The 22024-nt window shown below is 40.5% G+C and overlaps 1 protein-coding gene across 5 annotated transcripts in view; it reads right to left on the reverse strand.

Moving 5' to 3' along the window:
• gpr155a (G protein-coupled receptor 155a) overlaps positions 1-6078 on the reverse strand; it is a 65219-nt gene extending 59141 nt beyond the window's left edge. For 4 of the 5 annotated variants that reach the window (XM_052015755.1, XM_052015747.1, XM_052015731.1 and 1 more), the window contains exon 1: positions 5844-6038. The gene's annotated coding sequence lies outside the window, so the exon portion shown is untranslated. Of the gene's footprint in view, positions 1-5843 lie in introns of all 5 variants that reach the window. The other variant, XM_052015739.1, reaches the window with a different exon arrangement.
• Between the last annotated feature and the right edge of the window lie 15946 nt (positions 6079-22024).

The raw sequence follows: 22024 nt of genomic DNA on the forward strand, positions 1-22024 counted from the left end.
GAATTAGGAGTATGAGCAGGCCATTTGGCACCATTCATCAAGACTTATTGATCTCCTACTTCCAGGTCTGGTTTCCTGCACTATGCCCATACCCCTCGATTCCCATATTATTCAGAAAACTACTGATCTCAGTTTTAAATAAACTCAGCGACTGAGCCTTCAGAGGCCCCTGGGCTAGAGAATTCCAGAACTCCAAAGATTCACAACTACTGTTTGAAGAACTTTAAACTAATCTAAGTGGCCAACCCCCTATTCTGAGATAGTGACCTTGGTTTCAGATCCCTCAGTCAGAAGAAACATCCTCCCTGCATCCACGTTGTCAGGCCCTGTAAGAGTTCCATAAGCTTCAATAAGATCACATTTCACTCTTTTAAACTCTGTAGAGAATACAGAAGTAGCCTCCTCAATCTTTCCTCATACAGCAAAACTATCATCCCAAGAACTTGCAGTCCTTCTGTGCCAGATGTAGCCTTATTTTGGTCAGGTAGCCAAAACTGTACACAATATTCTAGTTGTTGTCTTGTTAAGGCATGATAAAATTGATGCCGGTCAGGACTAATGTTATACTCAATTCTTCTCATAATAAATGGCCAACATACTATTTGCCTGACTGTACCCAACTGCTAGCTTTCAGTGACAGGTATAAAAGGACACGTTGGTCCCTTTGAACATTAATCGCTCACCATTAAAAAATATACTGTCCTTCTGTTGTGTTCTGTTTTGATTTCATTTTCCACATTATGTTTCAGCTGCCAGCTTCTTGCCCACTCACTTGGATTATCCATAACCCCCTGATTTATATAGTCTTTTTATATTGTCCACCCCACTCATAATCCCACCTGGCTTAGTATCATCAACAAACCTGAAATACGCCAGATTAAAATATCCAAATATAAAAAGCCAAACTATTGATATAGTTTATGAATAGCTGGAGCACAAGTACCAACCCTGCAGTACCCAACTAGGGAAAGTCTGCCAATCTAAGAAAGACCCATTTATTCCCACTCTTTGCTTTATCTATACTTGCACTTCCATGAATGATAACCTTGTTACCCAACCTCCCATATAGGACCTTATCGAAAGCCTTCTCAATATCTAAATATGCTACATCTATTAATTCCCCCTCATCTATTCTACCAGTCACATTCTCCAAGAACTCCATTTGATAAATCAAAGGGGATTTGCCTTTCATAAATCCATGCTGACTCTGCTCAATACTATTATTCTTTTTTTTTAGGCGTTATGTTATTTCATTTTTTATTACAGAATTCAGCAGTTTCCCCATTACCAATGGTGAGTCAATCTGTCAGTGGTTCCCAGTTTATTTTCTTCCTCCTTTCTTAAATAGCAGGATCACATTCACTACCTTTTAATCTGTAGGACCCATTCCAGAATTTACAGATTTTTGAAAGCTATTAACTAATGAATCCATTAAATCTACAGTTACTCTTTCAAAACTCCAGGATGTAGTTCAATGGCTTTCAATCACACCAACTTTTCTAGTAGTATTTTTTTTAAAATATCAATACTAACTTCCTTCACAATCTAAAACAGAAATGCCAGAAGAATTCAACCAGTCAAGCAGCATCTGTGAAAGAGAAACCAGTTAATGTTTCAGTTTGAAAACCCTTCATCAGAACTGAGAAAGAGAAAGCAGGTTAGTCTTAAGTATCAGAGAAGGTGAGTGTGTGTGTGTGTGTGTGGGGCAGGGGGGGGGGGGGGGGTAGGGGCAATGTGTGGAACAAAGGGAATGTCAGTGATAGGGTGAACTGATGTAGCCATTGAATAGACAGTTGAGCTCCTTTGTATGTAATGTGTTGTTAACGTTGTATAGTCTGAGTGATGTTGCATAGACTGGCCTATGTCCTCATTCTTGTTAGACCCTAATTCAGGCAGGGTTTTTTGTGTCTTCTTCTGTAAAGACAAAGTATATCAGCAAACATATGAATAGGCAGCAAGAGTAGGCCACTTGGCCCTTTGAACCTGCTTCACCATTTAATAAGATCTTGGTTGATCCAGTTGTACCCTCAACTCTGCCTACTTGCCTATCCACATTGACAGTTCACCCACTTGCTTAGCAAAATCTATCTCCTGCTTACTTGAAAAAAAACATTCAAAGATTCTGCTTCCATCACCCCTTGAGGAAGAGAATTTCAAAGACTCAACTCTCAGAGAGAAGACTTCATCTCATCTGTATCATCATTGGGCAATCCCCTATTTTTAACCAGAGAAAACAACCCTAGTTTGTCCAATCTCTCCTTATAGCACATGCTGTCTAATCCAGGAAGCATCCTGGTAAACCTCTTCTGCACTCTTTCCAAACCCTCCATATCTTTCCTATAATGGGGCAACCCGAATTGAATGCAAACTCTGGATGCGGCCTAACCAGGGTTTTATATAGCTGCAACATAACTTCCTGACTTTTGAACCCAATGCCTCGACTAGTAAAGGCAAGTATGCCATATGCCTTCTTTACCACCCTATCAACTTCTGCAGCCACTATCAGGGAGCTGTGGATTTGGACCTCTCCATCCCTCCCCACAAGAGGAAATATCCTCTCCACATCTACCCTGCCTAAACCCTCTGGATCTTCTCTACTTCAATGCATTAACACCCTTCTTTAAATAAGGAGACCAAGAAAAGAGAGTCCCAGATGTGGCCTCATATAACTGAAGCTTAACCTCCCTACTTTTGCATTCATTCCCTAGCAATAAACAATAACATTCTGCTAGCTTTCCTTATTACTTGCAGTGCTTGCATTTTAAGCCTTTTGTGAATCATGCACGAGAATACCCAGATCTCTCTGCATCTCAGAGCTCCGCCATCTCTCATCATTTAGATAAAATGCTTTTTTTTTAAAAAAAAATTTTCCTGGCAAAATTGACCATTTCACACTTGTACTCCATTTGCCCAATTTTTACTCACTCACTTGACCTATCCAGATCTCATTGCATTTATTTAATTTCTCTGCCATTTCCTTATTCTACATATAAATCCTACCATCTCTATTTGTAAGTTCTACCAGTACAAGTCCTCCCATCTGTCTGCAAGGGTCTTACTTTTACCTCACTAGTCTTTTCCTATTCACATATTTTTGAAGCCCCTACACTCCATTTTTATTTTTCATGCCTCTCACATTCCATCCTCTTTATTAATTTCTTGGTCATTTTTGATGAGCTTCAGAGGCTTTCATACTTATTGTCCTTGCAGCTGTAGATTCTGAAACAAAGTGGCTGCTGCTCTGAAGTGGTGCTTCCTTTCAGAGTGAAAACAACTACCATTTCTCTGAAAGTCAATGCTACAGGTCATTTGGATTTGATCAACTCAACTATTTGGTCAACTATTGTCTTCTTTCTTGTTTAATTTTGTATAATTTATGTTGTTAATTTATATTTTTTTTGTGAATGTTGTGTATCTGATGCTACGTACCTGTGACGCTGCTGCAAGTAAGTTTTTCAGTGCATCTGTGCATACATGTACTTGTGCATATGACAATAAATTCAACTTCGACTTCGATTTCAAATCAATCACCCACCCAATTTCTCTCCTTCAAACTGGTCAAATGCCAATTTGGAAAATAACTCCTACTGAAAAAGCTCTGGGAAGACAATAGTCTCTCTGCTATCCCCCAACATTTTCCAGCTACATAGCTACTTATTCCAGTAAAATTCAAAAGATAGTGTTGCACAAGGTAGATACTTCTAAATACTTAGTGTCCAAACAATACAAGTTTCCCCTTGGTACAAAGCACACTGAATGAGCTGAAAGATACCACATCCACTATGAACATGTGCAATATTAATAAAATATATGTCCAGTTATTACTGAATTCTGATGTACAGCTATGTTATTAAATATTTAAAATAGATCAGATCCAAAATGTAACCAATTTACATTAAAAGCATGCCAAACTCAACTTTTCCAAACTGGAACTCCTGAGATCACCACATTTCTGCAGGAAGATCAAATTAATGTATTTTATTTAAACTTATTAACATATCACTTCTGGCATTATACACAGATATATGCTTTCTTTGGAATGTAGACATTACAGTATTCATAAATGAGAATACCCAGGAATCTAGCAATATTTGCAGGGACCCCAAGCCCTTGACCGTAAATGACAAATATGGGGCAACATGCAGCTAAGAATGTGTTTTAAATCAAGGAATACCAAAAGGATTGCCTGCTTCCTGGCATTCAGTTTCATTGCAGATGGCAGTTTTGTAATAGGCCACTGTAAACTAATTAGATTAGCATACTTATTTATTAGTCACATGTACATTGAAACACACAGTGAAATGCATCTTTTTGCATTTTACTGAGATTAAATCTAACATGTTTTTCACTCAAAAACAAGATAGCCAATGATTGTAAAATACTGATTAGCCACTAAAAGGAAGGGTCTTTTGAATACAATCTCAAGATTTCAGGCTATTATGAGACCATGTAAACTTTGATAGTCCAGGTTTGTTCCATTCCAGTTGCATCTAATTGGAGAACTGTAGGGCACAGACAATGGCAGATAATGAGAACAAACGGTCCAGATTAAAGTCCATGCATTCAAAATAGGGTAGAAAACTAACTGGCAGCTGAGCAAACCAAAACCCATTCATTTCACACAAAGATCTCTCAACACAGGCAAAAAAAACTAGTAGCATTCTCATTTGTTCCTTACAGCACTGAGGGAGACCATTCTGCCCATCAGGTCCATGCCAGCACAGCAATCCCATTTCTCATTCTCCTTCTATTTCCCTGAAGCCCTGCATTATATTCTTTCTCTCTGTCTCTCACAAATACATATGCCTATCAACTGTCCTTTGTCCTTCAGAGGCTACATAATTTCAGAAACTTAAAAGGTGAGTTTCTAAATAGTTTCTCTCTTCCGTAAGAGAAGCAAAGAAAAACTGTACATGTTGTACTGAAAACTAGCGTGGAAATACTGAGCAAGTCAAGCAACAACTGTGGACAGAGCAGCCAATATTCCCTCGGTTTCTTCTACTGTGTGACCTCAGTATTTCCAGCATGTTCTGTTTTAATTTTGGAATTCTACCATCTGCAGTATTTTATGCAGAAATCCAAGGAAGATACAAATGATAGCATATAGCAAATGCCACATATTTCTTAATACTGAAAATTACATATATTCAGATTGTTCTTAGGCATCTTTATACATTTCCAGTTTATCTCAGCATGTATTGGTATTGTCCATTCACACTGTTCCAAAACAATGTAATATGCATATAGCTTGAAACTACAATGCACAAAGGGAATATAACACAATCGTTAAGTACAAACCAAATTACAAATCACAACAAGTGATCATTTTTCATTAGACAGTACTGTATCATACACACTTACAACATTTAGCCTTATCGGAGGGTATAAATGAAGCTATGGCAGTTCAAGCTGCTGTTATTTTATTTGTTTTCTGGTTGTTTTCTCTATTCTGTACCTCGTTAACTGCTGCACCCTGCCCACACCCTCTCCCCCACCCCCATGGTAACACAGTATTCTAACTGGAGCTAACTTGCCTACTCTGTCCAAAGATACTGACTAACCTTCTGTTTGTATCAGATTTATTGTTACAATGTCATCTGAAGAGATGTTAGAGTCGGGCTTTACAGTGTTGCACTTTGTTCTCACTGAGGATGTGACAATTCGTTATACAACAAACACTTATTACAACTGGCAACATGCGACACTCGAAGATTCTATCTCTTCAAACGTGATGATGCCTCATCTAGCTTTCGGCTCTGAAGCAGTTTAATACAAGCCAGCTAACTGCAAGGGAGCAATACAGAACACTAGCTGAGGTGCAATATTTTGCAAAATATGTTTACCGATCGTCAGTGTCGCAAAACCAGGTTACGTCGTGGGACAAGGCGTTCAAACACTGCGTTCGCCCAAAGACACCGAACATCGACTGTTTCCTTTTTGTACAATGTTTCCAAAGACCGTTACCGTGCACATGGTACAGGAACCTTAATCTCGGTCCACCGGACCTCGTCCTCTGCTGTCCCGATACTGCTTCAGCGCAGTCCACACACCCTCGCTCTGATTGGCAGCGGGATCCAGCCAATCAGCAACTTCCCGGGGAGCCGCTCACCAACTCCAACAGCGGGGTGGGTAGCGCGCACATCACCAAGTTAAGATGAGAAGGCGATAGAGGCGGGGCCAACATTTCCTTCCGCCAGAACGGGCGCGCGGTTCCCCTGGGACGGTAATAAAAATGTCAGTACCTTGGCCCCATAAAATTCGGATCAAAATCTTGAGCACCTTCTGGAGCAATATTACAGCCACTCCCAGTTTTTTGACTGATTCGCCTTATGACAACACTTTCCACTAATGTGCAGCTGCAAGAACACTCATGAAGCTCGTCGCTATCCAGGACAAGGTAACTCGCTCTAACTGGCACCACATTCGAACATTCACTTCCTCTATCGCCAGTGGCCGCACTGCCCTGCATCTAAAAAATTGCGCTGCAGCAACTCCCAACCCGTGACCCCTGCACCGAAAACACAAGTCACACACTCACTTGACTTTAAACCCAGGAACTACCAAAGTTTACTGCATGAATCCCTGAACCATAAGGACTGCAACAGTTCAAGACGACAGCTTCCCGCCATCTAATTAAAGGCAAATAGCCAAAGGCATTAACTGCTGGTCTTGCCAGCGACATCCAAAAGATTAAGCTTAATTACTTTTACAACACAGAAGGTTCAATGTGGCTTTGATGAGAGGAGGTCCTGTCTGACCAACTTTTCAAAGAGGTGACTGAAGTGTGTCGATGAGGGTGGTGAGGTTGATGTAGTCTTCATGGACTTCAGTCGGGTCATTCCTAAATTCTCAGAAGAGAGATTGGGAAGAGTCCTTGGGAAGCAAGGCAATTTGGCAAATAAGATCCAAGACTGGCTTGGTGATTGGAGGCAGAGGGTAATGGTTGAGGATTATTTGTGTGGTTGGAAGCTTGTGATCAGTGGTGTACCACAGGGATTGGTCCTCGAACCTTTGCTATTTGTTAATCAACAATCTGGACGTGGAAGTAGGAGGTATGATTAGTAAGTCTGCAGTTGATATGAAGATTTTTGGTGTGTATGTTGAAGGAGCCTTGTCTTTGACCACAGTACAATACTGATGAGTTGGTAAAATGGGGAGAAATGAAGTATGAGGTGATACATTTTGGGAGGACTGATAAGGCTAGAAAAAAATGATGAATGGTAGAACCCACAGAAGTGCCAAGGAACAGAGGGGCCTTAATGTATATTTCTGAGGATCCCGAAGGTAGCAGCAGAGGTAGATAACATGATTAAGAAGGCCTTCAATAGCCAGGGGTGAGAATATTAGAGCAGGGAAGTTATGGTACCATTATATGAAACATTAGTTAGGACACAGCTGAAGTGCTGTTTGCAATTCTGTTTACCAAGCTATAGAAAGGTGCCTCTGATGCTGCTGCAAGTAAGTTTTTCATTGCACCTGTGCATATATGTACTTGTGCATATGACAATAAACTCAACTTCGACTTCTATTTCGCTGTAAGATATGAAGAGGAGATTCACCAGGATGTTGCCTGGAATGGAGTGTTTCATTTACAAGGAGAGAGTGGATAGGCTGGTTTGGTTTTCTTTGAAGTGGAGAAGGCTGAGGGAGGAACCTGACTGAGGTATACAAAACTATGAGGTCTCTAGATAGGGTTGATAGTGAGAGGTCCTTTCCCTTAGGGTTATCGATGACCAGTGGGAAATAGATTTAAAGTTAGGAGTAGATTTGTGGAAGAAGTTCTGCACCCAGAGGATGATTGAAATCTGAAACACACTGCCTGAGGGTTGGTGGAGGTAGAGACTGACAAGATTTAAGAAGTATTTAGATGAGCACTTGAAACTTCAAGGCACAGAAGGCAACAGGCTCTCTGATGAAAAATGGGATTATTATAGATACTTACCTGATGGCCAGCATGGACATGATGGGCTGAAGGGCCTGTTTCTGTGTTTCGTGACTTGTGATATCCATCCAGCCCATTGGGTGAGCATTAGCTCCCGACAGCCAACCCATCAGTCACATTCACTCTCCTTTAACCAATTCCCTCTTCCATGCCCACACTCTCCTCATGCTTTCCTTTTGCTATTTAACAACAGTAGATGTAATTTACAGTAATTATTTAACCTACCTCCCATGTCGTTAGGATGAGGGAGGAAACCATAGCACCTGGAAGAAATCCACATGATCACAGGGAGAACATGCAAACTTCACACAGATGGCATTGGAGGTCAGGAGTGAGCCCAGTCCCTGGAGTTGTGAAAAAGTAGCACCAACTGCTACACATCTGTGCTGAAGTAGAAATGAACACTTAGGTAGTTAAAGAGCTATGCAAGCTAAAATAAAAGGATGCAAGCCAGAAACTAACTGATCAGAGATGTTTGAATTTAGGTCCCCTATACCTTCGACAGTAAAGTGATCCTATTTACTAAATCCAATGCAGGGAAAGCTCAAGGTAGATGCAGAGCAAAATAGTTAGAATGCAAAATGTAGGTAGTGTAGTAAAAGATTTGGTGGCACATATTTCTAAAGAGTACTGCATTTGTACTTCAAATTCACACATAAACAATGAAGACTTGACATCACACTACTTATGAACATTCAGATACTGTTTATAAATAATACAATAAGACAGTTCAGATTCCGTGCTCCAATATCCTCTTCCCTAGCCACCCCTAAAACTCCCTCTCCTGAGTCCTATCCTTCTCTGGGTTCAATTTCTAGGCAGGCCTCAAGCTGCTAAAAATGGCAGGGCCAGGCTAAAGACAGTTAATGTTGTTTCTTCATTATTTTGTCACAAAATGGAGCAGAAGCATTCGGTGCATAAGCACAGGTCTGATAGGAAGCTGGGCAGTATTGGCTTCCTGGATGCAGACATCCGCGCAGAGTTACATCCTTGTCATTTCAGTAACCACTCATGTCACTAACAGTTTACAAACTGACCTGCTCAACTGTCAGGGAGATGTTTCATGAATGTAGGAGTCCTGAACCATTGTCTGTCAGGGAACACTGTCCAGTGATGTATGGACAACGTATAGAGTCCTACAGCACAATAACAGGCTCTTTGGCCCACCCTATCTATGCTGACCATCAACCATCTATCTATATTAATCCCTCTTACCAGCACTCAGCTTGTTGGCTACTGTGCCTTGGTGATACGTGCTCCTCCAGATGCTTCACATATATATTGTGAGAGTATCTGCCTCCACCACCTTCTCAGGCAGAGCATTCCAGATGTGAGCCACTTTCTGGGTCAAGAAATTCTTCCTCAGATCCCCTTTAAATCTCTTATTCCTCACCATAAACCTATGCCCTCTGGTCTTAGAAACCTCTGCCATGGAGAAATGTTTCCAGCTGTCTATCCTATCTATGCCATTCATAGTTCAAAAAACTTCCATTGGGTACCCCCCCCCCCCCCCCCCCCCCCCCCCACCAGACCTCTCTGCTCCAAGGAGAACAAACGCAGCATATTGAGTCTCTCCTCAGAATTCGAATGTTCCATTGCAGGCAACATCCTGGTGAATCTCCTCTGCACTCTCTTCGGTTCAATCACAGTCTCCATAAATTTGGCAGAGTTGCACAGAATATTCTACTGTGTTGTATAAAGTTGTACCAAAACATCCCTGCTCTTGTATTCTATGCCCTAGCTAATGAAGGCAAGCATCCTGTATGCGTTCAATCCCACCCTATGCACCTGTGTTGCCACATTTGGTGATCTTTGGATCTGTATACCAAATTCCCTTTGTTTATCATCTTATTCTGTAAACTCCTTCCATTATCTCAGTATCTCTTCATCTTAAGTTTGTTCTTTGATGGTCAGCTCCCGAAGCAACTGCTTACTTTGTCAAACTTGGCTTCTAACTTCCTGATCTAAATTACTTTAAAGTTTAAGCATCAGAGTGACAGAACAAAGACACAATATCTCATGGAGCAACAAATAATCTGCTGGCCACCTCACCTCTCCACTCTCAGTCCTGATGCAGGGTTTCGACCTGAAACATCAACAGTTTCTTCCCCCCACAGATGCTGCTCAACCTGCTGAGTTCCTCCAGCAGATTGTTTGCTGCTCTAGATTCTGGCATCTGCAGTCGCTTGTGTCTACAACATCTCATGGTTTTTATCCCATGCAGAAGCATTGTCTTGATATCCAGGAAAGTTCAGGACTGATCTCAGATCTTTTTGTGGTCTCACTCCTCCCTAGCTTTGTAACGTAGTCCAACCCAAAAAACCTCCAACATAACTGTGGTCCTCAAATCTAACCTCTTGATTACCCCTGATTGATGGCTGTGCTTTCAGTTGTCACCATGGTCATTCTTTCCTTAAATCTTTCCATTACCCCACAGCTCTTTCTTCCTTTAAGACACTCAATAAAAAAAAACTAAGATTTCAATCCATGTTTTTTGCCAGCTGTTGTAAATATGTTAAACACAAGGCTGGTGGCTGTAGGAAAGAAGGCTTCTTCAGGCACAGCTCCTTTACTTTTTTTTGCCCCTCTCTTCAGAGGAAAAGGGAACAGATTAAAACACGACACCATATGTGTTTGCGAATAAGGAGTCATGAGGAATCTCGTGCTGCTGCACTAATTCACTTTTTGACACTTGACCCACTTAATGGCAGCATGGCATTAGGTTAGGTGGCCCAGTGAAACAGAACACAAAGAACACGCTGATGTACTTAACAATATTAGCTGTTGGAAAAGTGCCTGATATTTTCTTCCGCAATAATATTCTAGATTTGTAGACGGGAGGAGTGTCCACACTTCTCAAAACAATTGATCACAGCATTGTCCCATGTGCATATTTAACCTTGTGTAGACCAGGAAGCTTCTTCCTCAAATGCTTTTGGATGAGGGAAGAGGATTGCCAGAACTGATTGGCCTCATGACCTCCACTGATACTGCATACCTGATCACATAATGCCACAATTGTAAACCCAGTTATTTTTAAGTACTTTGACAGAATAGATGCAGGCTCTGAACATCCTGCTCCTTAGCCTCAGTGCATTTTTAACCTGAGAACATGAACAAGATTTGAACTTACTTTATCCAGCAAGGCTGATTCATTCAATCTGTTGTCACAGGGTGACTGGACTACATCACCATCAATGCTATTGGATCTAGACCAAATAATTGACCTGCCTATTAATAAAACAGGAAGATGGTCATCGTTGAGAAAGCAAAGAGAAAACCAAGTGGTTATGAGCACTGGAATGTTCAAAGAGTGGGTAGCTGCTGGCTTCAAAGAAGCTGAGGAAGAATGTAAGTAGAACTTGAAGGCTCCAGCTGATGATAGCTTTCTCTGAACACAAGTAGCAACCATAAAATCCAAGTGGCAGTTAATGGGAGCAGGCAATTAGGCCAAAAATAAGTAAAGATGAAGTTGGATCTATGATCTGGAATGTTAACACTCGCTCTCTTTTCACAGATGCTGCCTGACCTGCTGAGTATTTCCACCATTTTCTAATTTGAGATTTCCAGCATTTGCAGTTTTTTAAAATGATTTTCAAGATAGTTAAAGGTTTGTGTAGAAAAGATGGACATAAATCCAGCAGGAAAGCAAAAATAAGTGTATAATTTATAATACAACACATTTTAAATGTAGAATATGCCTAACATGGGTAAAAGCTCAACTAACTTGCAAGTAGGCCAAGTCGACTTTTTGCTTCAAATCCACCCTAGGTTGTAGAAAGCACAACATAATAGAGAAATACAACATGTGAAAATGTGGTTTTAGACTATGGGTAATACAGATAAGATCAGGTTTATTCCTGTCCCCGGTCACCCAGAGGAGGAGGGGCGGGCTCTATGTTGTTCTCACAGTGGTTGATGCTCTCACATTGGAATTGAAGGGAGAATTACAGGACATTGACCCAGCCATAATAAGGCTTCATTGTCCAAGTCAGGATGCTGTGTGACTTGGAGGTTGTTATAAATTGCCTATATGAATTGCCAGGTGTGTATCCTGTTAAGAATTGTGAATAACTGCTATCTATGTTCTGTGCTGTACTGTTCTATGTTGATACTAATGTTTCAGTGTAAAATTGGCCAGAATCAGTTTGGCTGTCTGGAAGGAAGCTACAAGAATGCAGTCCTCTAGGCATTTCTCGCATTTAATTATGTCCCCTAGTTGTTCATTTAAATCACTGAGTACATTCCAGTACCATATGGAGAGATGCTAAGACAGATCACTGTGAAAGTGGACTTCCATGACATTGCTGCTCTCCTTTCTTTTCCTTTCTCTCCTTACCTTTGACCCATCCCCCAGAGGATCTGCTCTCCCCTCCTGCCCTGCACCTGCCTATCACTATCTCCTACCTGCACCTGTCACCACCCAGTGCCCATCACACATCCCCTCTATGGTCCACCTATCACTGATCTGCTTTTCCCTCCTATATATTGGGCTTCCCCTTTTCCTATCTTCAGTCCTGAAGAAGGGTCCTGATCCAAAATGTTGACTGCCTGCTTTTCTCCATGGATGCTGCCTGGCCTGCTGAGTTCCTCCAGCACCATGGTGTTTTTCATCTAGATTCCAGCATCTGCAGTCCTTTGTTTCTCCTTTCTTGGTGATTGGTTAATGAGGTGTAGCCAAATAACTTTTGCTGCAGGCACCTTTTACACCAGTGAAGAATATTGACCAAAATCGCTGATAAACCAATCAAATAAGCTGCTCTCTTCCAGAAAGTATTGAACTTCTTGAATACCTGTGCTGCAGTTAATCACACTTGAGACTTGTAGATGGCCAAGAGAAGCATTACAGAGGAGATGTTAAAAAGAGTCAGCCACTGGTTTGCAAAGAATTGAAAATGAAAGCGATGGATAGGTTTATTATATGCAGGAAATGTTTTCCTTGAAATAACCAGTTTTAAAAATATCTGACTGTATTGGGTTTCTGTGCTGAGCCCCATACAATCCTTCACGTCACAAAATAAAAACAATAGAGACTGACCTGGGTCAAAGCCTCCAAATTGTCCACCCATTGTATTTAAATAAGCAGCTCATTGTTTTCACAGTCCATTAAACATTCTGATCAGAAGCCTTTTTGTATTTTATGGAATCTTTACTGAACGTTGGGCGCTACAGACATAAAAATGTTTAAAATTTAATGGAGTCAGTTCACTCAAATACAGTTTTGTTATCAACATTTATTTTGTCACGAACCAGCAACAAAAGAAACACACTGAGCATGATTCAGTGTTAAAAACTATTTTATTAATCACTACTATTGATAATATGTAAAATAAAAGTAAAAATGTTAGTATGTTAGAATTCAAAAATGTTAAACCTCGAACGTTAACCCCAAAACTAAACTCTTCGTGTGTGTGTGTGACAAAGTCCAAAACTCCCAGTTCCTGAATGGTTCTTAAAGTTCAGTTCCGCAAGCCATAAGGTGAAACATGAGCAAGGGCTTCTTCAACAACCACCGTTGTCTGAAGATAAGATGTAGATGTAGAAAAACATAGAGAGAGTACATACGAAATCCAAATGTTCCACGATGGAACCCAAACGACACTTCAGTGTTTACTCGGTAGTGACTTCCTCACCCCGAAAAGCATCCGAACCGTGGTCGTCCACATACAAATACCTGTTTCCTTCTACAGGTCAGCAACAAAGTGAACTCCACCGGATTACTTCCAACTTCCATACATGGATTTCAGTAGTAAACACAGTTATTGTTTCTCATCCATCGATAGAGAAAAACAAGCAGGCTGGTGTCTCTCTCCCTTCTCTCTCTCTCTCTCCTTCTTCTTCTTCTTACTTCTTCAACAACGTCATTACGTCCTTTATCTTCTATTGACGTAAGCACGCCCCACACACACATACACACACACTCTCTATCTTAAAGGGACTTTCACTGAGTCCATAACACCTCCCACCTAAAAAAAAATTTTCCCAAGAAAATTTTAACCGCGCATACAGTTAGTAATGTTAATAATTATCATTCTACACAACTACAGACTATCAGATTAGTACAGATATATGTTTCCCATTTAACATCGGGAAAGACAATCAGCAATCACATTATCTTTGCCTTTAATGTGAGTTATCATGAGATCAAACTCTTGCAAAATTAAACTCCAGTTTAACAGCCTTCTGTTCTTGTTTTTGACTCGGCTCAGAAACACCAATGGGTTATGATCTGTATACACAGTCAATGGTTTCTGAGCGGTGCAAACATATACACTGAAATGTTGCAAGGCTAAAACAAGCGACAGTAATTCTTTCTCTATGGTGGAATAATTCTTTTGATGCTCATTAAATTTCTTTGAAAAGTAAGCTACAGGATGGTCAATATCATCAAGGTCACCCTTCTGCAACAACACAGCTCCTGCAGCTTCATCACTGGCATCTACTGCTAATGAAAATGGCTTTTCAAAGTCAGGTGTTCTGAGCACAGGATGGTAGCATAAAATGGCTTTCAGCTTCTCAAATGCTTCTTGACAAGAATCTGTCCAAACAAACTTTACTCCCTTCTTCTGAAGATTAGTTAGGGGAAGAGCAATATCAGCAAAATTTTTACAAAATTTTCGATAATATCCAACCATTCCCAAAAATCTTCTAACAGTCCTCGTACCTGTGGGAATAGGGAACTCAGATATTGCTTGAACTTTTGCCTGAACAGGAGCTTGCTTGCCTTGACCTACAACATAACCAAGATACGTCACAGTGGCATGGCCAAATTCACTCTTAGCCAAGTTAACTGTAAGGTTAGCCTTGGAAAGTCTTTCAAACAACCTTTCTAACGCAGAGATGTGATCTTCCCAAGTATCATTCCCAGTCACTAAGTCGTCAATGTAGGCATCTGTATGTTTTAACCCATGAATCACTGAATTAATCATTCTTTGAAATGTTGCCGGAGCATTTTTCATTCCAAATGGCAAACATTGTATTCATACAATCCAGAAGGGGTTACAAAGGCTGAAATCTCCCTTCCTCTATCTGTTAATGGAACACACCAGTACCCTTTTAATAGGTCAATCTTTGTAAGAAATTTTGCCTTTCCCACTCTGTCTATGCAATCATCCACTCTAGGAATAGGGTAAGCATCTGACTTTGTTACAGCATTCACTTTCCTGTAATCTGTGCAAAATCTAACAGTTCCATCAGGTTTAGGTACAATAACACAGGGCGAACTCCAATTTGAAGTAGAATGTCTAATAATATCATTTTCCAACATGTATTTGATTTCCTGATCAACAAGTTTACTTTTTTCCACATTCATTCGATATGGGTGTTGTTTGATTGGTTTTGCATCCCCAACATCAACATCATGGGTAATTATCGATGTTCTGTTTGGAACATCTGGGAACAGATTTTTAAATTTTAAAATTAATTCTCTCATCTGTTGTTTTTGTGAAACTTGTAAATGGTCCAACTTCGTTTCAAGGTTCTCCATGATATTTTGGTTTTTCAGTTTCGATGGAACAATATTTGATCTAAATTGGCCTTCCTCAACATCAACATCAGGCATTCTAGAAACAACCTTTTCACCATCCACCAAGGCCACAACTGAATCCCTCTCATAATAAGGTTTTAGCATGTTTACATGACAGAGTTGTGTTTTCTTGCGTCTATCTGGTGTTTTGATTATATATGTTAGATCAGTCACTCGAGATTCAATAACATAGGGTCCAGAAAAACGAGCTTGCAAGGGATTATTTTGGCTAGGGAAAAATACCAACACCTTTTGCCCCACTGCGAATGTCCTAGGCCGAGCACGTCTATCAAAATATGTCTTCATTCTTATCTGGCTTGTTTTCAAATTCTCTCTCGCTAGCTGGCAGACTCTCTCCAACCGAGTTTTAAATTTTTGGACATAGTCCAACAGACTCAAGTGAACTTCCTCATTAACCCATTGCTCTCTTAACAACTCCAAAGGTCCTCTCACCCTATGTCCAAATACAAGCTCAAACGGACTAAATCCTATTGACTCCTGGATCGATTCTCTAACGGCAAACAAAAGTAAATGGATACCTTCGTCCCAATCCTTGGTGTTTTCAAAGCAATAAGTCTTCAGCATATTTTTGAGAGTAGAATGAAATCTCTCCAGAGCTCCTTGAGATTCTGGGTGATATGCAGATGATACAATCTGCTTTGCTCCCAGCTCATAGACTATTTGTTGAAAAATTTTTGACATAAAATTACTACCTTGATCAGATTGGATTTCTTTTGGCAAACCAAACAAGGTAAAAAATTTTACAAGAGCCTTTGACACCGTCTTGGCCTTAATATTTCTAAGGGGTATTGCCTCTGGAAATCTAGAAGTGGCACACATGATGGTTAACAAATACTGATTTCCAGTCTTAGACTTTGGTAAGGGGCCAACACAGTCCACAATCACCTTCGAAAAGGGCTCATCAAAAGCAGGAATTGGTTTCAAAGGAGCCACAGGGGGTTTTTGATTTGGTTTACCTACCATCTGACATGTGTGGCAGGTTCGACAAAACATCACCACATCTTTTCTCAAACCAGGCCAATAGAATTGTTTCAAGATCTTCCCTACAGTTTTATTCACACCAAAATGACCACCCAAAGGCATACTGTGGGCCAGGTTTAAAATCTCATCCCTATAAACTTTTGGTACAACAACCTGATGAATAACTTCCCATTCCTCAGTAACAGGAACATGAGGAGGTCTCCATTTCCTCATTAACACTCCATTTTTGACATAGTATCCAATTGGCACTTTTTCAATCTCCTCACATGAGAGTGCTTTTTCTTTCAATTCTGTCAATTCAGGGTCCTTTGTCTGTTCCACCATAAAATCCTTCCTCGACAAAGACAAATCTTTAAATTCAGGCTCACTGTAAGGATGTTGATCCTCCAGTGAAGACAGAAAAGTCTCAGATAAGGCATCAAAATTTTCTTCCTGTTTAGGACTGTCACAAGGAACCACATCAGACTGCACCGGACTGTCTGTCTTGGCTAATTCTCTAGCTCTAGCTCGAGTCACCGCACATGATGGGTAAACATCTGAATCATCCTCAGACTCATCAATCCTTGGTTTGGTTGTTAACCGTACCACAGGATCACTTTCTCCATTTGCAAGGTCATTTCCCAATAACAAAGAAACTCCTTCCACTGGCAAACTAGGTCTTATCCCTATCTCGACTGGTCCTTCTACGAACTTTGACTTTAAAATCACCCTGTGAAAAGGGACAGACATGGTCTCACCTGTAACGCCTCGTACTAGATTTACTTCACCAGTGTCACTTTCTTCACCAAAATTTAAAACACTGTCCAGCAAGAGAGATTGACTAGCCCCAGTATCTCTAAGAATTTTCACTGGCACCTGGGGTGACTCATCATTCAGTGAAACAAAACCCTCTGATACATACGAACGGAATTCTTTTCTCACCTCCTCCAACTTTTCCGCTTTTCCCTCTTGCAAGGACTGATCTTTAACAGCATCTCCTGAACCTTTTTGATTTTTAATTGCCTGAAAGCAAGCATTGGGCCCAGCTTCCTTCTTTTTCTTCAAAAGGGCACAATTAGATATCACGTGGCCAGGTTTCCTACAGTAATAACAAGTACGCTCAACAGGTTTCTCCAGCCCTGGCTTCTTTTCATCCTTTCCTTTTTGATTACCTCCCAATTTAATCTCCGGTTTACCTGGATTGTCTTTGTAACTCTTTTGAAAGGTTTTAGGTTGTCCCCATTTGGATTTATGGGTTAAAGCATAATCATCTGCCAACCTAGCAGTTTCTTGTAAAGTTTCCACTGCCTTTTCATTTAAATATGTTGTTAATTCAGCTGGAACACATCTTTTAAAGTCTTCCACCAGTATCAATTCTGTCAATTTATCGTAATCCCCATCTACATTTTTAGCCAGGCACCATCGTTCAAAACATATTCTCTTTCCATTGGCAAATTCCATATAAGTCTGATCTGCAGATTTCCTCAAGTCTCTGAATTTTTGTCTATAAGCCTCAGGGACCAATTCATAGGCCTTCAAAATAGCTTGTTTTACCTTGGTATAATCAGCTGCATCCTCAACAGACAAAGCAGAATAAGCTTTTGAGCTTTACCTTTAATCACACTCTGTACCATAAGAGCCCATCCTTTCCTTGGCCAGTTTGAACTCACAGCAACCTTTTCAAAATGTTGGAAATACTGATCAACCTGATCTTCTTCAAACGGAGGGACTAATCGAACCTCCCTGCTGGCTGAAAAACCATCATCAGAATCAGATTCCGAACTCCTACGCTTCATTTGTAACTCATGCTGCCTCTTTTTCTCCTCGTTATCCAGCTCCATCTTCTTCAATTCCATCTGCTTCATTGCTAGATCAGCCTCTATCTTCATCTGAGTTAGCTTTTGTTCGGCCTCTAATCTCTTTTCCTCTCGTTCAGCTTCTATCTTTAACTGGGTTTGCTCGCGTTCAGCTTCTATCTTTAACTGGGTTTGCTCTCGTTCAGCCTCTATCTTTGCCAGCTGCACCTGTGCCTCAGAAATTGCTATTTCACTGCCAGGAAACTGTTTTAACACTTCCTTCTCAAACACCTTCTTTTCCACATAATGGCCAGCTATCAATCTCTGAATATCTGCCTTTCTCATAGACTGCTTTACTTCTGTAAGGTTTAGCCTTGTAGCAATCTTTATCAGATCATCCTTTTTCGCCACCTCCAATCCCTTTTGGGTTGGTGACTCCAAAAATGCCTTAATATCCATTGCTGCTGGTTTCCACACACACAAGCCAATTAAAAAGAATTTATCAGACCTCCCTCAAAATCTTTGGATTGAATCCCGAACAAATCTCGTCAATCTGGGGTACAATCCCAGACGACACTCGTTAACCTTGGGAACTATCCCGGACGAGCCCCCAATTTTGTCACGAACCAGCAACAAAAGAAACACACTGAGCATGATTCAGTGTTAAAAACTATTTTATTAATCACTACTATTGATAATATGTAAAATAAAAGTAAAAATGTTAGTATGTTAGAATTCAAAAATGTTAAACCTCGAACGTTAACCCCAAAACTAAACTCTTCGTGTGTGTGTGTGACAAAGTCCAAAACTCCCAGTTCCTGAATGGTTCTTAAAGTTCAGTTCCACAAGCCATAAGGTGAAACATGAGCAAGGGCTTCTTCAACAACCACCGTTGTCTGAAGATAAGATGTAGATGTAGAAAAACATAGAGAGAGTACATACGAAATCCAAATGTTCCACGATGGAACCCAAACGACACTTCAGTGTTTACTCGGTAGTGACTTCCTCACCCCGAAAAGCATCCGAACCGTGGTCGTCCACATACAAATACCTGTTTCCTTCTACAGGTCAGCAACAAAGTGAACTCCACCGGATTACTTCCAACTTCCATACATGGATTTCAGTAGTAAACACAGTTATTGTTTCTCATCCATCGATAGAGAAAAACAAGCAGGCTGGTGTCTCTCTCCCTTCTCTCTCTCTCTCTCTCCTTCTTCTTCTTCTTACTTCTTCAACAACGTCATTACGTCCTTTATCTTCTATTGACGTAAGCACGCCCCACACACACATACACACACAGTCTCTATCTTAAAGGGACTTTCACTGAGTCCATAACAATTTGAATAGGTTTTATTAACAACTACATAGCAATAACATGTCCTGATATGATTAATAAATAAATAATTACATTGAAGTGTCCATGAAGAGTAAAAGAAGACATGTCAAAGTTGGTCACTGGTGCTTGGCAGTGGATTGGGAGAATAGCTCAACACCTGAGCAACATATCTTTACCCAGGGGCTGCAGGTGCATTCAGCAGTGAAGATTATATAACGCTCTGTTTCCTGGCTCAACAGCAGGCCTTGTCTTTGGCTCTGCGTGTTGATTACATGTCCTGACCCAGCTTTTACAGACAGATCAGTTGTGGAAACATTCTGCTGCTTGTTAATGGGTCTGCTGAATTTCATGAGACTTTGCTGGAATGTCATCGTATTGGAGCTTTAGCCTTCCTTTACATCACAGGGGTTCCTGAGTTCACGATACCACACGGTCTTCAGCAGACAATTTTGAGGCATGTGCTCCATGTGACTCAATCTGCAAACCTGCGACAGCTGGTACAGTGTGGGCTGGTTCTTTGAGGGATGATGCTGGTGGTGACTTACTGATCCCTGATGACTCCAGGGATTTTTCTTAGTGAAAATGGAATTAGTTCAAACTCCATTCAGCTGACCCAACTTTCACAGATGTAAGCATGGGCACTGTGGACAAAAGATAGACAGACACCTTTCATTTCATGGTTAGCAACCTGTTGGCCCATGCATGCAAGGGATGTTTGTCAATTAATGATTCTTGCATCACATTCTCCATCAAGATTAAATGAGTCAGTAAGTGTTGAGCCAAGATGGCTGTTGTAACAGACCTGCTTTTTTGAAATAGATTTTGGGTGAAGTGTTAGCACCCACAGAATCACATAATGGTTACAGCATGGAAGCTGGCTGTTTGGTCCATCAAGTCCATACTGGCTTCATAGAAGAGCAGTTCAGCTTGTTCCACTTCTTTTCCCATAACCCTGCAATTTCTTTCAGGTCCCTTTTGAATTCTGCAGTGGAATCAATCTGTAGAACTACCCATGACAAAGCACTGGGGTCCTTATCCACTTGCTGGATGAAACAAAATCCTCCTTTCACCTTTGATTCCTCTGCCAATCAGTTTTGTTCTATGTCCCCTGGTTCTTGACTTTCTGCTATTGCAGTGTTTCCCTTGATACTGATTAAAATACTGAATTTAGTTCACACATCAGAAAAATAGTTCATCGGGATATACAATTTTTTGGGTAAGTTAGACATCTGTGAAGAGCTGGTTGTGAATAATGAGCTGGGTGACATGTCTTTGACTCTGAAACTAATGTTAAGCAAGTTGTTGTCCATTCTCGATTTAATTAGTACACTGGCATGATGCAAAATCTAATTGAAAAGAGTAGATTTGATAGCAAAGCCAGTAGGTATAAAGAGCACCCTTATTTCAGACCAGTAATCATGCTGAACTCTGATGATACTTTATTCTCATATTGGATGGTTGACTTTATTTCCTCTTGGAACTTATGGAATAAGACTTCTTATGAACAGTCAATTTTTTTTACAAAATGGTGTAGATACCAATCATGTTTATCAGTTTTTGACAACATCTTCACCCAGGGGTTTTCCTAATCCCCCCCCCCCCCCCCCAATGTACTCCTCTGCCCAAAATCAGTCCTGATGAAGGGTCAGGATTAATCCTGACCAGTCCTGCTGAAGGGTTTCCATCCAAAACATCGACTGTTTATTTCCCTCCATAGATGCTGCCTGACCTGCTGAGTTCCTCCAGCATTTTGTATGTGTTGCTCCATATTCCAGTATCTGCAGAATCTCTTGTGTCTCTGCTCAAAACTGTTGGGGCTTCCAAGAGGGAGGCAATTTAATTGACCAGTGGCTATCATTTGCCACAAAGTTATTGGCTGTACCATGTATGCATCAATTGTGAATCCACAGGGACACTGTCCAACCAGGAATGATTGTATGCCCAAATTAATAATTTTAATTCATAGGTTTGAAAGCAAAGTATCAAAGGATGTGAGTTGTTCCCCACTGCACCAGCAACATTAATGAAAACAGCTTTTGCTTCTTTTTCTTTTTGTGCTGAGTTGACACTTCATGTTTTTCTCAGTGAAAGTCTTTTGTCCACATGCATTTAGAAATAGTATGATTACTCAGAAATGGAGGCTATAAACTAGAAAGTATTCAGTTCAATTTGATGTCATTCTTAAAGATTTCCTAGCCAATGCTCAATGTTAGAATGAAGTTTGAATTCCACATTTAATTCTGAATGCATTTGTTCATCCTAGTCTTCCAACACAGACTGACAATCTTTCAATACAATCCTTTGAGGCCATGAGTTATTAATATTGATGATTGTGGAACAATATAAAATTTGCAGTTATAGATTAAAACCACAAAATTTAGGAATCACAAAAATAAATTTAATTCTAAGATGAAATATAACTTCAGGTTTGGTCTAGGTTTAGT

The sequence above is a fragment of the Pristis pectinata genome, chromosome 1 (genome assembly GCF_009764475.1).
Source record: "Pristis pectinata isolate sPriPec2 chromosome 1, sPriPec2.1.pri, whole genome shotgun sequence".
Lineage (NCBI taxonomy): Eukaryota > Metazoa > Chordata > Chondrichthyes > Rhinopristiformes > Pristidae > Pristis > Pristis pectinata.